Raw genomic sequence first — 12,561 nt, 5'->3', positions numbered from 1 at the left:
GCTGGGGAGGAGTGAGGAGAGGAGCAAAAAGGGCTTTGCTCCTGTGTGTTTTGCGAGGTCCAGTGTTCATTACAGTATTCTATCATGGAATGATTTAAATACATATTTTTTGATTTTACAAATTTTTTTAAAAGTATGGCTTTTTGACAGAAACCAGAATTCAAGTTTCAGGGGAAAATAATGGTGATTCTCAGTCAACCCTGTTGAAAATTTACTGAGAATTTTAGAATTATTTGAACTACACTGCTTTATAGTCAACAATTAATCAGGATATCAGTAAGTATAAAGTAAGGAAATCTTTCCAATGAAAACCTGACATTTTAATTGCTTTCTACAGATAAAAATTGTAGAGTTCTCAATAAACCCTGATTTTACTGATGTTGACTGTAAAATTGTTATTGCCGCTAATAAAGCCCATAAATCTGAACAGGTCATATTTGCTTTGGACAATAAAATTTCACATAAAGGCTCAGGATAGAAGGCTAATTCTGTGCTTGTCAAGGTAAACCGTCTACTGGAAATAATTCATTGTCATTAGAAGCTGGGTGGCAGATTCAGATCAGTAACGGCTCTGCTCTGTGGCAGTAAGCTGAGGTTATAAACTCTTCTGATGTTTTCAAGTTAAAGAGGACTTGTCCTGTTAAAGATGTGGATGAGAAATGACTGAGGTAGCCGGTAAGTCTTGCTCAATAATTGTTATGTCGATACTGAGAAGCGTAGAAGGCTTCAAAACCCAGGGCTGGCAACAAATCTATGGTTCTGATCCAAGAATTTGTTTCATTAGAGCTTGGATGAAGCCCTCGATGACAACATAAGGCTTGAAATAACTCCGGACAAAGAAGCTCATCTTCTGTTTCATTAGATGCAAAATAGATGCTAATTGTGTCATTGTTGGGTTTTGTTTGCTTAATCCATACTCTGTGCAGACCTGGAAATGCAAACTGAAAACAGAATGGATGGGAGATTCCAACCCCATTCATGTTCCCGTGCCAATATCTGTCTGAATCCCTTGGGAAGGTTTTGATTGTTCCACTGGGTGCCGAAGTTCAGGAACATTATCTTCCTGTAGAGCGCACGTTTCCTGGGCTTGTGGGAGTCACCAGTCAATCCAGCGATTTATTTCTGGCAGGGGCTGTGAGTGACTGCTCTAGTCAAGCCTCTCGTCACGCAGTGCGGCTCCGTAAGAGCCAGACACTTCACAACTGGAATGAAATTTAAGATCAGCTCAATTATTTATGTGAGCCTGCCCCATTATCAAGAATATAAATCTTCATCTCTGCAGCTCAGAGGTGCTGAAGATTTCTTAAGTCTAAGGATGGAAGCATTAAAAGTAAATGTTCTAAATCTCCACTACAGCTTAAAAATCCTGTCGTTAGTCCCATAAGAAGGAGAAAGCAGGGATATTTTTTAGTGATGACTGACATCATAGGTGCCTTTCCCGCTGTTCCTCTTCACATTTCTAGTCAATCCTTAGATATTTTCACCAAAGTGACATTAGCCCCTGCTAATATTTCCATGTTTACAATAGGGCGAGTGGATCCCAGCAGGTCTTTGTAGGCAGAGGTTTTCATAGTAAACGAGTCAGCATTTCCCAGGCGTGTTAGAGGGAGTGGTTTTCAGCCGAAGGAGGGGGGATTGAGATGAGATATTGAGAAGAAATGTTTTGCTGTGAGGGTGGGGAGGCCCTGGCCCAGGTTGCCCAGAGCAGGGGTGGCTGCCCCATCCCTGGAGGGGTTCGAGGCCAGGCTAGATGGGGCTTGGAGCCCCTGATCCCGTGTCCCTGTTGGTCAACCTGTTGGGGTTGGAACCGGGGAGGTTTGACATCCCTTCCAACTGAAAACATTCTATGATTCTAAATGTTGGCAGTACCAGGTGCCGTCTCTTGGAGCATCATGGCACACAGAATGTGCTGCCTTTCAGTTTCTGTGCAGATCCAGGAGAGCTGTCTTCATCCCACAAGTAGTCCACCCTGATTTCTTTCTCTGCAGCCTCTGTTAGCAGGTTTCCCACCTCCAGACCCTGCCTCTTTGCAGAAGGCAGCGCAGGAAAATTCTGTACATCTCCACTCTGGGAGGTTGCTGAGGGTTTGGGGCATTCTGGGTGCGTTGCCACAGCAGGAGGAGAGTACGAAAACCCAACTCCTGACATCAGGCAGGCTGGGAAAAGATTTTAAATACTCTTCTCATGCATACACATGGCAAGCAAACCAGAGCTGATGAGCAGCTGTGCTTGCAGGCATCAGCACCCAACCCAAATAAATCCAGTTTTTTATGAGTTAAACTTCAAAATAAAAAAGAAAATCCAGCGTTTAAGTAGAGCATCTGAAAATCCCTTGCTGCGGCAAATGTTGATTTAAATATAACAGAGTGTCTGCTGGCAGTGGCTTAATGGGACCGGAGCCATTTCTTTCACTATTGATGCAAAGTTGGCCTAGGGAAGAGGCAATTCTGGCTTTCAATCCCCACAACAGATTCTCCCCATAGATACGTTTATTAATTGTGTACAACAGGGGCCTCATTTAGTTTGGAGTGTGTGCAGAGAGGCAGTTGTTGAGGAGTGTCGGCGTCGGCTGAGCTGTGATGAGTCCTTGTCTGCTGGTCATTTTTCTTAGGCTGCCAGCTGGGCACCTTGGGCTTGGATCTCAGGGATGGATGATGCCGTGGACACTTTCCACCGCGCCAGGTTGCTCCAAGCCCCATCCAACCTGGCCTTGAACACCTCCAGCCAATTTGTGTCCTAGTGGGCAGCCAGCCGTGTGTACGACTGCCTCAGCTGGTTTTGGGTGATTTTTAGAGCGTATCCTTAACCAGTAGCCTTGCATAAAATACCCTCTACATTCTGCTTTCGGCAGGGTCTTAGAAATTTAAGAATGGCTATAGTTCAACCTGGAAAAAATGACACTAGCCCATTTGAAAGACGAGAGAATGGGTTGCCTAGAGCCTGCTGGAGTTGGGGAGTCTCTCTGTTTGCTTCCCCACCACCGCTTCTCAAGTTCTCATGCATTTTTCCTGCCTTCATCCCGGTCCTGGAAAATGGTTTATCAAGAGGGAATTGTGCAGTCTGCCTTGGGATCATGCAAGTGGGAATAAGCTGAAGTCAGAGCTTCACTCAACAAATGGCGTAGATTGATTTTGCTCTCTGTTCATTTAATTCTCATGTTCTTTGGGCAGTACTCTGTTTTATAGTGTACAATATGTAGTTTCTTCTCCTATACTTCTTCGGAAGTGAATTTCCTGACATGTTCTTTCCTTATCTTCTCAGCTGACCTTTTAGTCTTTCTTTAAATAGTTTTTTCTCTGGTCTGTGTTCTCAGTTCCTTGCAAATCTTGGGGTTTGGGGTTGGGGAAGGAAGACATCAGGAACAGAGTCTCCTTGCTGCATTCAAAGAACTCGCTGCTCTTTGTGTGTACGCTGAGCATTAGCATTTTCAGTCTCTCCTCCGTTCTGTTTAATACTTTCTCCTCTCCTCCTTCTGCCTTTAAATAATTCTTCTCTAAAACATATAGTGTTTTAGATCCTTTATCTTTTGTTCACCTTCAGCACAAAGCTGGCTTCCCCTGGGGCCCTGGTGGATGTAAACCAGCATTTGCGTGATTCAGTTTGCAGGGCTGGGAAACTCCACTGGGATTTTGTTCTTGATGCCATGTGTAGTTTGATGATAAGAGTTTCAGATACTACCGTATTATCTAAGGTTCTGTAACCCTTTGCATGTAGGTTTACAGAGGTGTTTAAAGGAGTTAAAAACATTGGGGTCCCTAAGCCAGCCCGGCCGGGTCACCGAGCTGCTTTACAAATCGCAGCTTCAGAGCGAAACACAACTGTGATTTCTAAATAAGTATTAAACTCTCATCCTTGAGAAATACATGTTGTACTTTCATTTCCTATGTATTACAGTCCAGCCATTAACATGATGTAGTGCCGTTCGTACCTATTACCTTTGCTATATAAAGCGACTTTGGTAAGATTTCATATCCATAATGCTGGCAGGTTGGTAACCCTAATCGTACCTTCGTGTTTCCCTGTGCTCTTGCCAAAGGATATTTTCCTTTCTATTAATTTTAAGAACATACTGAGCGCTGGAGTCACTGCTTCCAAGTGACACAATCATTTACTTTCAAAGTGAGGAATGCACACAACTGGATTCTGTCGTTTCCTGCAGCTCTGTACCCGCTTAGGTGCAGCATCTGGAATTGATGAGACTAATAGATCCTGGTGGTTTGCAGCCAAGTCAGCAAACAGAATAAATTATACCCTCCTCTCTAGTTCACTGACAGGAATTCCTTCTTGCTGTCTGGTTCTTGATAGTCATGGTGTTGTGTTTGGTGACTGCTGTTACACCAGTCTTGAACTGTAATTTGGAAAATAATCAATATACATTAATTAAATTTAAGATAATCTCTTCTGTATGTTCTACTTTATTAGTGCCTCAGAGAGCAAAGTATTAATTATTTTTGGTACAAGAGCAAAAAAAAAAAGTGCTTGCTTTTGTAGCTACTAATCTTTTGGAGCAGGCATTGCGGTATGTTGGAGGCACGTTACTGCTGAATCTTCCACCAGGGGCAAAAGGGCTTTGAATTTCTCAATCTGTCATAGATTTTTCGTGCTTAATTCAGTGGACTTTGATAATCAGGCTTTAAAATGTTTCTTTAAGTGGATAGCGAGCTTCTACATTCTGTACTGAAATTGGCCATCAGAAGGACCTTCTGTCACCTTGAGACCTGGGCTTAATGTGAACAGAGTATGTTTTAAGTTTAAGAAAGGTGTGAGACTGCTGTTCCTGTGAAACGGAGCACCTTCCCAAACGGCCCTTGAAACACACGTGGTGAGTTCAATGAATTGTGTCGCCTTTGGTAGTTACTGGAGATTTCTGTTATTTCTTAGAAATGCCAGTCCCTTCGTATTGAAGCGACAAAACAAACCCAATCTCAGCTTGCTCAACTCTGCCCATCGTGTTTGAGCATTAGTAGCAACTTGCAGCTGTGTCTACGTCTACTGCCTGATTTGGGGGGTATTTTTGTAATAAGAGGGCAGCCGTTGTGCTAAACTGTCGCTTATGAGTGTAAGCTTGGGTTGAGGGCTCTGCAGAGGCTTGTGGAATACTCAAAAGTATCTTTATCATTTAGGATATGCATACGTTTAAATTTTAAATACGCTGTATCCAGTGCTACTCTTTCAACTCTTTAACACGGATCTCGACATTTTAATGTACTGCTGTAGCTGTTCCAGTGAAAATCTGCATGGGTCCTGATGGTTTATTTACCGCTGTAGCTTTTAATGCAAATGTAAAATCATTTCTCTTCTGGGCAGCACATATTCCATCGCAAACACATCAACAAAATGTGAAACCCACATAAAATTCAAAAGCTGCAAGTATTCCAAAAGTAGCATGAGTCGTTGCTGCCTGTTTTACATAGGCTCGGGTATTTATGGGCCTTGTACACATACAGTAAAATGTAATATGGCAGGATAATGGTATTGTAGTAAAACACTATGGCAAAAAAGGCCGGTGAATTATAGTCTTCAATGAATCTTGTTTCTGGTTATAGAAAACAGAGTATGATTACTAAATGCAAACAGCTCGCATTTTATACAGTTATACAGTTATAGATCTTGGGTCTTGTGTCTGGAATATCAATATTTACTTTGCTTTTAAGGCACATCAGTTACAAATGCAATAAATGTGTTTCATTTTTCACCAAAGACATTTCACTTCCAAGACCGAGCTGAGGTCTGTGCAATATGGCTCAATGATTCTTTATCTATGTGTAAGCTCTTCCTGCAGACTGGTTTTACTCTGAAGCAACCACTGCTTCAACGTTCACGTTTTCAAAATCATAAAGTTATGTGAAGCTGTGAAGAATTTATTAGTTAACCTGGACAACATTAGATGGCATTGAATTTGGGACAGTGGAATAAATTCCTTTTGCTTTGTGAAGGAATTATGCAAACTCGGTTAGCAATAGAAGTAGGTTTCAGCATTTCAGAACTCCTGACTCTTCCTGTGGTTGGTTGATGCCGTCAATACTCTGAGGTCTCTAAGGCACCCTCCCTCTGCCAGAGGGGATGTTCTCCTACACTGTAGATCTTCACCCTTCTACTGGAGTATTATTCCCAACTGTTCATGTGGAGAATTTGCTGGAGGTGTTCCAGGCCAGCTTGGATGGGGCTTGGAGCCCCCTGATCCACTGGGAGGTGTCACCATCTCACTCTCCCATCATTCAGCTGAAAACCCTACCCCCTCGTCTTATCTCTTCCCTCCCTGATCCAGAGCCCCTCCCCAGCTTTCCTGGAGCCTCCTTCCAGCACTGGAAGCTGCTCTAAGGTCTCCCTGGAGCCTTCTCTTCTCCAGGCTGAACAACCCCAGCTCCCTCAGCCTGGCCTCATAGATTACATGTAGGGCTTCTTTACTCAATATGCATCTGCTCAATTAAAACCTCGCTAAGCCTGTGACTTACTCACAGAACCATGGACAACACAAAAAGCAGGACTTGAGGTTTGAGTTTATTTTATATGCTCTTTCATCTCTGGTTTAATCTGGTATTCATTTCTTGCCTGTTACCACCTGTCTCCTTTGAGAGGAATGTCTGCTTCATGGATACCTGTCTGTTTTTTTTTTCCTGAGTTACTTGATCTCCAGTGCCCTGAACCTTTTATTTTCACTCAGCCTGGATCCGTGGATGAGGTGTTCTAGCAGCAGCTGTGCTGTACGCAGCGCGGTGCCTGCAGGACTGCTCTGTGGAGGTTCAAACAAAGAGCAGGTTTCAGAGGCAAAAAAGTCTTGTGATTATCATGCTTGTAAAATCCACTTAAATGCTCCTGTTCAGTATGCTGAAAGAAAAAGCCTTAGATTTCACGGTCACTCCATTTAAGTGGGGAATAAAAAGGATGTGGTTTTGTACAGAACTTGTAGTGTTTTACATATGTTACAGCCATTTTAGTGGGTTTTGTTAGCTGTGTATATCTCAGGGCAGCACAGCCAGTTGCATACATTGAGAGATCTGCTTGTGTGGCTTGGGTTGATGGTGAGGTTATTTTTGTTATCATGGAATCACCAAGCAGTTGGGTCGGAAGGGACCTCCAAGCCCATCCAGTCCCACCCCTGCCATGGGCAGGGACACCTCCCACTGGATCAGGGGCTCCAAGCCCCATCCAACCTGGCCTGGAACCCCTCCAGGGATGGGGCAGCCACCCCTGCTCTGGGCAGCCTGGGCCAGGGCCTCCTCACCCTCACAGCAAAACATTTCCTCCCAAGATCTCATCTTAATCTCCTCTCTTTCAGCTGAAAACCTTTTGCTTCATTATGATCCCTTTTTTTCTTATTATTTATTTAATTGCTACTCTATTTAACATGGAACTGGCTGTATTTTGTATGCTCCTTTTTGGACATCTCTGAAATGTTACAGAGAGCTCAGGAGATGCTTTTTTTTTCCTTCTGTTTGTCATTTTTCCCACTGCAGACAGCTGACAGGCAAACAAGCAGCCTTTCTAAACCAGAGCTGAATGAGCAAACGGGGTCAGCCAGGTGTGCTGCGGGAGTTGCACCCAGTCGACTATTGAGCCTCTACATATAAGTTTGAAGACTCTGTTTTACAGTGTTGTAAACTGCGATGTTAACAAAGAGAGATAGGCAGGTAAAATAATGCCTTTTGAGTATTTGAGTCAAGAGGAATTTCTAAGTAGCTTCTTGTAGGGATGCCCTGAGCATTTTTCACGTGTTCGGTGTTGCTGCCAGTTCTTCAGCCTCATCATAAAAGACCTGCCGATGTCAGTAACCTCGTGTACAAAATACTTTGCATTATATGGGAGCATTCTTGGGGAGTCACAGATCGTAGCAGATCTGCATAAAACTAACCTGTTTATTCGGTTAGATCAGCCCTTGTTCTCATTCTGGAAAACGTCTGTCACTTAGGTTTAGTTTTCACACCTGTGTTTCTGATGCAGCCTCTTTGCCTGGACCTGTCATTCATCACTGGTGCGTCTGCCACATGGAAAAAATAGCCAATATACTGATGTGGAAACTCAGCTTCTGAGATGCGCTTATCGTTTAGTGAAAGGATAATTAGGTTCCAGCAGGTGTGTTCTATGATATATCTTGGAAATCCAGCTCAGGGGTGTTCAGCGTGGTTTGAACTTTACCAGGCGTGTGCAGAACTCTACCAAGTCGCAGTGGAGATCTCTGCTTTCAGCTGGAAGCCACTGCAGCCTTTTCATTCCCATCAGACAAATCATTTGTGTGCACTGCCCCACTGGAAATCAACCATGTGAACCCACATAAGACCCCTTTTATTTGTTAATGTTGATTCACTCAAAATTTTTGCATGGGGGTGAAAAACAATTTTCCAATTAATGCTAGACATTTATTCTTCCAAAAATCGAATAAAGATAAACTTATTTGGGGATCTGATTATATCTTTTAATAATCAGACAATGTACCATTAGTAATGGCATGTTACAGCAATTTATCTTTATAACAGTGTTTTAAAATAGCACGTCTGAGTCAATCCTTGCCCACCTCTAGCATTATAAATTGAGATATACCTACAGGCTGTCACCTTTCCCATTATACTTATTCAAAAGCATGTTCTAATTTAGTTTTGACTCACCCCCTCCCATGTTAGCCTTTTTCCTCCTCTGGATTTTTCAGCAATATGAATTTTTCGTTGTGGTTTTAGAGCGCGTGAACAAAAATGCTCACTTTGTTGCTAACTGGACACAAGCCATGGTGCATGGAGTGAAGATCCTCTCTCCTGGCTCCCCTTGCTCTCGGAGGTTTGTGTAGCAAATGCACTTTCTGCATGCCACATAAAGTGAAATAATAAGAAAGAAAACATGCATCAGCAGCATGCAGCACTTGGGTTTTCAGGTGATCTCTCTTGCAACACTGAACGCATCTCTTCAAAGAGAAAAGTCCCGAGCTGCTTTCCCCAGCGTAGCCAACAAAAGCTCCGGCTGATTGATGAGTTCGTCAGTGTGTCAGATTTATGTAATGAGATTATACATTCAATCTAATGAAGAAAAAACATGCTTACCAGAACGGTCTGACAGCGCTGTGATTAAACGATCCGGTAACAGTATTCCCTCCGTGGCTTAATTTAAAGAAATGCAGCAGGTGCCGTTGACCTGCATCTTGTGTGCTGCCAGCGATAGCCTCCTAGCAAGGCAGATTAATGCTTTTTGATTGTGTTGATAAAACAACTCTGTGATCGTAGAGGTAGATATGAAAGGTTTGTATCCAGCAAACTGGCTTTTATTTTTTATTAATCTCCCGCAATGATTTACACTGATGGAGGCTTTGCCTACTTATTTGTTAGAGTCCTAGGGTGGAAAGCAAAATAGAGCTGTAACCAAGGGATGCCGTCGTTTTAATGCATCACTGGAATTAGAGCGCTTGCCCAGCCTGTGCTCATCCATTCTAACTGCAACCCAAAGGAAGATTTCTCAAGCTCAGACACACTTGAATTCTTAGAAACAGGAGCTTGGTGCTAGATCTGAAAGGAATTGAATGTATCTCGCTCTCTTCCACTAAACATTATAGATCTGAAAAAGCCATTTGAAATAAGGCATTTAAAGAGTGGGGACTATGAGACCTAAATCAATGATAAGGTAGAAAGAACTTTTTCTAGCCAGAGGCCTGAGCCGATTAGCGTGGGGGGAATATTCATAAAAGTCAACGTTAGCAGAGCGGTGCAGTCGCCCTGGGCTTGCTCCAGAGTCGATGGAGACAGTGGCAGAAGCCCGATATCCCTGCTGTTACTGGTAATTCAGAGAAGAACCCATTGCAGGCATTTTCATTTAAAAGGAGCCTTTTTTTGTAGAAAATAAATCGTCTTCAAGCAGATTGTCTTCTCCAGTCAACAAAATTTTCAGCTAGAAATCAGATGGTCTGAGTTTTAGAACTTCTTGGCCTTTTTCTTCCTTTTTTTTTAATGCGAAGTTAGATTCTAGAGAGGAAAGTATGATATTGCCTAGTTCTTATATATATAAACAGTGTTATTTTTGTTCATAGGGAGGTAAGAGCTCAAGTAGAGATGTCTTCTCTATTAATTATATTGAATTAATTGTCTTCATGGGCAACAGCAAAAGTAGCCACACTGTGGGGGATGCGGATGATCTTGGGGAAGAGAGTAGTAGTTATTGTAATTATCTAGTCTCAGGAGCAGCAGTACACCTATTTATTATTGTTTTCTCTATCATGCTTTCTAAACACGAGTGTGTTGTACTTACATTTAAAATATTAAGTGATTCTGAGACTGACAGGACAATTTTCTCCAAATGACCCAAATATTGGCGTGTTTACTGCTTTATCTGAGAGGAAGAATATTTAAAATCTGTACATCAACGATGCCATAAGAAACATTTGTGCTGCCATAAGTCAGGTGTTGACCTTTCCCATCTTAAAATCATGAAGCGTTTATCTTACATCTAGAAAGCAATTGATTCGCTCTTCAAGAGAAGCTGGCAATCTAACCATATTAACTTCGATAGATGTGTACTCTGGTTATTGACCACATGAGCAAGTCAGATGTATTTAAAGGGCAGGGTAGGATGATGGAAAAGCAGAAGTATCAAGGTCCTTGTCTTCTGACCTACAAAATTATCGTGTGTGCCCAAAGAACTCCGAGTTGTATTGTTCCTGTTGGATGTTAAATCTCTTTTAAAGTCTCAAACGAGATACACGAGAAAGAATAGAAGATTTCAGCCATGGGCAGCCAGCTCTTGATGTGTAAATTCGATTGAGCAATTGATGAAGAACTCTTAGTGCATCAAACCGTTTAGGAGCGTTAAGCGGTACCTGAACTCGTCTAGTCTTCAAGGTTTAAATAATAACTTGACATTAAACCAACCAAACAAAAGAGTAATGCTTTCAGGTGAAAGACGGGAGATTGAGGTGAGATCCTGGGGAGAAATGTTTTGCTGTGAGAGTGGGGAGGCCCTGGCCCAGGTTGCCCCGAGCAGTGGTGGCTGCCCCATCCCTGGAGGGGTTCAAGGCCAGGTTGGATGGGGCTTGGAGCCCCTGAGCCAGTGGGGGGTTGGAACCGGATGATTTTTATGGTCTTTTCCAACACAAACCGTTCTGTGATTCTATGGGCAGAGTTGTAAGGGAACCATAGCAACCTTTGCCAGAGCCTCTCTGCAGCCTCTAACTCAGCTGTGTTCCTCCCTCCATCAATATTCTCATGGATTTTTGCAGTTCCCTGGAGTGCCTGGACTTGCTGTCTGGCGACTGAAAGATCTGTGTCTGTAGTATCTTTCTGGATACGTGCACAGATCAGGCTGATGTGCATTCGTTATTTATTTTGCACATACTAAGCACAGCGAGGCTCCTTCACCTCACTCAGCTGCTACAGCAGTCGAGCTCCTGTGATGTGAAGCTGCAGGCTGGCTTAATGTTGTAACCAGCAGACAGAAATATGGATGAGTTGGGATAAGAGTAATTTTTAACAAAAAAAAGGAGTTTGCTAACTCCCATCGTAATCTGCCTGGGATATGGTGTATTTAACCGATCTGACTTTGATAATGCTGTAAGCTGGTCTTTGATAATTGCTTTCTGTAATTGGAACAAATTTATGATTATGCTAATTCATCTGCTGCCACCCAATATGTAGCAGCTGACTTAATCCATATCGGCCCCTGTGCTTCTGCTGTAGATCATTACGTGATTAGCCTTTGCTGGAGATTGATAGGGGTATTTTAATTCTGAGCAGATTTAATTTCAGAAGAAATAAACCAGATATCTTTATATAAACTTATGGCATATTATCACAGTTTTTACGACTAGCTCTAGATAGAAACATTTAAGATCTACAGATAGACTAATTCTTAAAAAGAAATGTATTTCATTGTGTTACAAGCGCTGTGTGACCTCCAGTGATGATGAAACAAGGGGAGTTAAGGGCTAATGAGTTTGGAGTCTTCAGGCGTTGCATGCTGGCAATTCGGAGCGCTGTGCCTCGTTTCAGTATGGAGACAGTCGAGGTTTCTTTATTGCTGGTATTTTGCTTGATTTTTTTCTGTATGTGTATTTAAAGTCATAGAATCATTTGGTTGGAAGAGACCTTTGAGATCATCAAGTCCAGCCGTACCTGCCCAGTACGAAACCCCATCCCTGAGCACCTCATCTGCTTGTCTTCTAAATGCCCCCAGGGATGGGGGCACCACCACCTCCCTAGGAAGCCTCTGCCAGGGCCTGAGAACCCTTTTAGGGAATAAATTTGTTCTGATGTCTAATCTTAGCCTACCCTGGTGCAACTTGAAGTCTTTTCCTCTCATCTTATTTGTGTATGCACTGAATTTTTCCAAAGGTTTTATCCCTGCAAGTTACAGCAACCTTCTGTCACCATGGTTCCTTTAAATTTATCAGTTTACTCTGTGAATTCATCCCGTAGTTCTCCATCTCTGAGAACATTCGTCTGCTGCAGGGAATGCATTTGAAGCAGCCTGGTTTTTCCTCCAGGGAGGTGGGGGGCTGGGATTAGCAATGAGCATTCACAGTGTCATCAAGCCTCGAAATATGCAAAAGGCAACGTGTGGCCTCGCTTACAAATCATCTTTTGGTCGCCC

General features: G+C 42.8%; 1 protein-coding gene across 5 annotated transcripts in view; it reads left to right on the top strand.

The window, feature by feature from the left end:
* The window catches only part of UNC5D (unc-5 netrin receptor D), a 118,175-nt gene that overhangs the window by 66,132 nt on the left and 39,482 nt on the right, over window positions 1-12,561 (top strand). The gene's annotated exons all lie outside the window — the stretch shown is intronic.

The sequence above is a fragment of the Phaenicophaeus curvirostris genome, chromosome 27 (assembly GCF_032191515.1).
Source record: "Phaenicophaeus curvirostris isolate KB17595 chromosome 27, BPBGC_Pcur_1.0, whole genome shotgun sequence".
NCBI lineage: Eukaryota > Metazoa > Chordata > Aves > Cuculiformes > Cuculidae > Phaenicophaeus > Phaenicophaeus curvirostris.
This window is presented reverse-complemented; position numbering and strand designations above follow the sequence as displayed.